General features: G+C 37.5%; 2 non-coding genes across 2 annotated transcripts; both read right to left on the bottom strand.

Annotated features, from left to right (window-relative positions):
• Nucleotides 1-810: 810 nt before the first annotated feature.
• Nucleotides 811-906, bottom strand: TRNAI-UAU (transfer RNA isoleucine (anticodon UAU)). Its single transcript has 2 exons — nt 869-906; nt 811-846 (listed from the first exon to the last, which is right to left on the bottom strand). It is a non-coding gene; the product is annotated as a tRNA-Ile (tRNA).
• A 745-nt stretch (nt 907-1,651) lies between these two features.
• On the bottom strand, nt 1,652-1,749 carry TRNAI-UAU (transfer RNA isoleucine (anticodon UAU)). Its single transcript has 2 exons — nt 1,712-1,749; nt 1,652-1,687 (listed from the first exon to the last, which is right to left on the bottom strand). It is a non-coding gene; the product is annotated as a tRNA-Ile (tRNA).
• Nucleotides 1,750-4,100: the final 2,351 nt, after the last annotated feature.

Here is a 4,100-nt window from a genome sequence, read left to right as displayed (position 1 = left end):
CCGGCTGGGTTTGCTCTGGCTTTTGGCTATAGCCGCATATAGCTCTTGCTTCTGCTGCTTGCTTTTTATTGACTTCACTCCAAACACTCGGCACTCCACAACGCCCACACCCCATCCTCAGCCACATCCACAGCCACATCGATATCGAAATACCCATCCCCATAGTCATGAGGGGATCTCTTTTTCAACACCTTCTTGTGGCCGCATCTGTTTGGCGTTTGGGAATTGTTGTTTAGATTTTAGCCTCCTCCTCCTTGGCTGCAAGATCTGTTCATAATTTCAATTGACTTGGACCTGGGAGATCGTAAAAATTATTTATGTAGATAGACGAATACTCGCCGGAGCGGATATTGTTCGATTTCCAAGTGATTAATTGCTCCTTTCTACAACTCAACAGCGTTCCGTTCCGGAGATCTCCATACCCACATGGCCAAGACTATAGCCACATATGATTATATTGTTTAGGTCTCGGATAGAGTGCCGTTGATGTTGTTGAATTTTCAAACAAACTTTCCTGTCTGCCACTTGATTTGTTTGGGTAGCATGTACAGCCTCAGCCGGAGCCTAGAAACTTTGGGAGTAGAAAGATACATCTTCAGATTTGGGGGAATATGGTTTTTGACAGATTTATGAAATGTTTACAAGCAATGGGGAAGTGGATTGGGATATCCAAGACCCGGTTTAAAAAACTCAAACTCTTATTAAGATACCTAATGAAACCCTTATTGAATCTCATGAAGAGATATATTGTCAATTAAGTAAAATAAAAAATGGTATCCACAAAATAGAAAAGTCCTCACAAGACGGACTTGCTCCAGGTGAGGCTCGAACTCACAACCCCGGCATAGCTCATACACTGAATACTGATTATAAGTACCGTGCGCTAACCAATTGCGCCACTGGAGCTGTTGGCCGGCCGCCGCCAAAAGCTTCTGGGAAGCTTCAGGGCTCAGGCTAGAACAATCTGATATCCTTTAAGCTCTCCCCAAAACATTCTCTTTCGCTTCTATCCCCAAAATACAGATTATTCAGTCAAGCCAGACTCAAAGTGTACCAATGGTTGCTCTTAAAAAAGGCTTATCAGCAAATGAGTGTTACGAAACCACTTTTAGTGTACCTCATAAACCCCAATAATTTTCAAACTAAATGCCACATAATTGGGATTCATAGACTCATTGTTTTAGTTATGAGCTCTTAAATTTTAAAAAGCTACGCCAACATTAATAAAATAATTATGTCATTTTTCGTACTACTACAATTTTCCTGATATTAAGCAAGAAAATATTTTACGTAATAAAATTTTGAAAATGAACTTCTTATTGAAATATTTTAGGATTTATAAATAATTATAACTTGTATAATTTCAAGCTACAGTAATGGGAATTTATATTCACTTATCGATTTAAAAAATATTCTGTATTAATTTTTGAAATTTGTTTTCGAAAATCCATAACCAACATATTATTACTTTTTCCAAGTGTATCAAAATTTCCAAGGAAAAATGTTCTAACTTCAAGAATTTTAATAAAACTCCTTAAAACCTCTAAAAAAAAACTCCCAAATACTTAATATTATAAAAATAAATAAAACAAAAATTAAATAAATAAAAATAAATAAAAAGTTAAGTAAAAAATTAAGTCACCATGCGACTTGCTCCAGGTGAGGCTCGAACTCACAACCCCGGCATAGCTCATACACACAGAATACTGATTATAAGTACCGTGCGCTAACCAATTGCGCCACTGGAGCTGTTGGTTCAGCGCCGCCAAATGCACAGTATAAGATTCGACCCTCAAAATAGAACTTTGCGCTCTTGCTCTCTCTCTTACCGACGCTCTCTTTCGCCAGCTGTTCTCTCTTTGCCTTTCTCTTCGTGCGAATTCTGTGTGCGTGTATCTGTGTTCGTGTATCTGTGTGTTTTTCGCGGGGATGAGCGCATGAATTTGAATTTTGATGGTGGAGACGAGGAGACTCTCCCCAAGTCTGATAAGAAAATAACATCAAAATTAAGCTCATTAATCCGAAAATCTGGGCATCATCCGAATGTCGGAATCTGTGCCAAGTGAGTCAACGAACCGGGTACAAAGCATTACTTTTCATTTAATTCAAATTAAATGCATTTAGTTAATCAACAATGGCAATCGCCGGCAAATAAAAAAAATGAAATGAAATGAAACCGAAAGCCAAGAGATTGTAAAAATTATTAATATGGATTAGGGCAATGAAAAGTGAATTTGGTCGGGTTTTTACTTTCAATTAGCCAGCAGTAGGTCTGCCATTAAATAATGCAAATTATTTGCTTTTCACTTTCGTTTGGCTTGTTAGCTAGAACAGGTGTGCTGATTACGAAGAAGCCCGTGAAAATTACAGACCTGTAACGGTGCCCCTTTGGCCAATACCATTACAATTGCCATTACCATGTCTACAGTCGGCGAAAACAATAGCAACAACCATTGCAACAGCCGGACTTCATATGAAATTCATATGTAATTGCAAAATCCCAGCTCAGATTAATCGGAATAAACACAAAAAGCATTAAAGTCTCAAACCGATCTAGGAAATACACTTTAATTTTCAGAGTTTTCAAGATTATTTTAATATTAATATTATTTTTAACAATAAACCCAAACTAATGTACTACTTTAGCTAGAAGACACTAGTGATAAACTAAGCTTAGTTCATAGTTTCTTTAAATTTTCGAAGAAAAAGCTCCCACCTTTGGAGAAAACCCAGAAAACTCAAAGCCAGGAAATGCAAATTTCGCTAATTAACGCTGCAGTGTCTATGGTTTTTGTTGCCAATGTTGATGTGATGTGGCCATAATCGCTTCTAACTAAAAAAAAAAAAAAACCAGGCAATAACAATAAAGTACAAAAGGCAATCCCCGTTAGCGGCAACACCTGAAGCCATGACAAATGACCACCATATGACATTAATAATCATAACTCAAATGCTAAAAAAAAAAAAAAAAAAAAAAAAAAATATATATAAAGTTTACAGCGGAAAAACTTGGCGAAGCATGCAAAGTAAATCCCTTGTCATGTCATGTTGTAATTAAAAATTATTAAAAAATTATTTCCATATGACAGACGCCGTCTCAGCCCCAAGTATTACTCGGCAATTATGTCCCAGGCGCTGAGAAGTGATGGGAAGCTTCCTCACAATGGGTGACAATAACAAATTCATAAAATTTTAATTTATAAATAAAGATCGATGTGCCACATACCTAAATACTAGACACTAATGCCCGCCTAACGGCTTCTATTGTGTAATTGTAATTCATGGAATTGAACGAAATCGAATTAGAAGCGAACTCGCGGCAATCAAATCAGAGAGTATATGTAAATATCAATCCCATGAAGGAGCAAAGTAGAGCACATGCTGCCATGTCGGAAGCCCAACGGGGGCTTGCAGGGGGCTAACAGGGGGCGACGGGCGATCGAAGGTTACCATTGACGATTCCGAGACTGGCGCCAATGGAATAAAACAAAAAAATAAATAACAATGACTGACAACAACAAAATAGGCACAAATTGCAGGCGCTATGATACCCATTAAGGCGGAACAATAGACACCACCAAGAATCGATTGGTGGGTCAATCAAAGACACTTTACTCTTGGGCAAAGCTCATCGTACTAAATCAGTTCTTTTATTTTTTAAATATTAATATAAATGTATCTAAAGTAGGTAAGAAATCCTAAATTTGTTGCCAAAGACACAGTTTTCACAGGGAGCGTTTAAGGTACCCCGCTCAGGAATCGGATCAAAACTGCCAAAGATATAGTCATCGCAGTGTGCTCAACCCATTTTTGGGATTTTTGAAGGGGACCCCTAGAAAAAATGACAAAAAATCTAAAAAATAATTTGCTCCCAGATTTTGATGCAGATTGATGGAGAACCGATGTACAAATCGTTTAAGGTATCCCGCTCAGGGATCGGATAAAAATTACCAAAGATATAGTCATCGCAAGGGGCCCCATAGTGCCTCAACCCGTTTTTGGGATTTTTGAAGGGAACCCCTAGAAAAAATGAAAAAAAATTTAAAAAATAATTTGCTCCCAGATTTTGATGCAGATTGATGGAGAATCGATCTACAAAT

This window comes from Drosophila bipectinata, chromosome 3L, assembly GCF_030179905.1.
Source record: "Drosophila bipectinata strain 14024-0381.07 chromosome 3L, DbipHiC1v2, whole genome shotgun sequence".
Lineage (NCBI taxonomy): Eukaryota > Metazoa > Arthropoda > Insecta > Diptera > Drosophilidae > Drosophila > Drosophila bipectinata.
The sequence above is the reverse complement of the archived record's forward strand: the minus strand, read 5'-3'. Positions and strand labels throughout refer to the sequence as shown.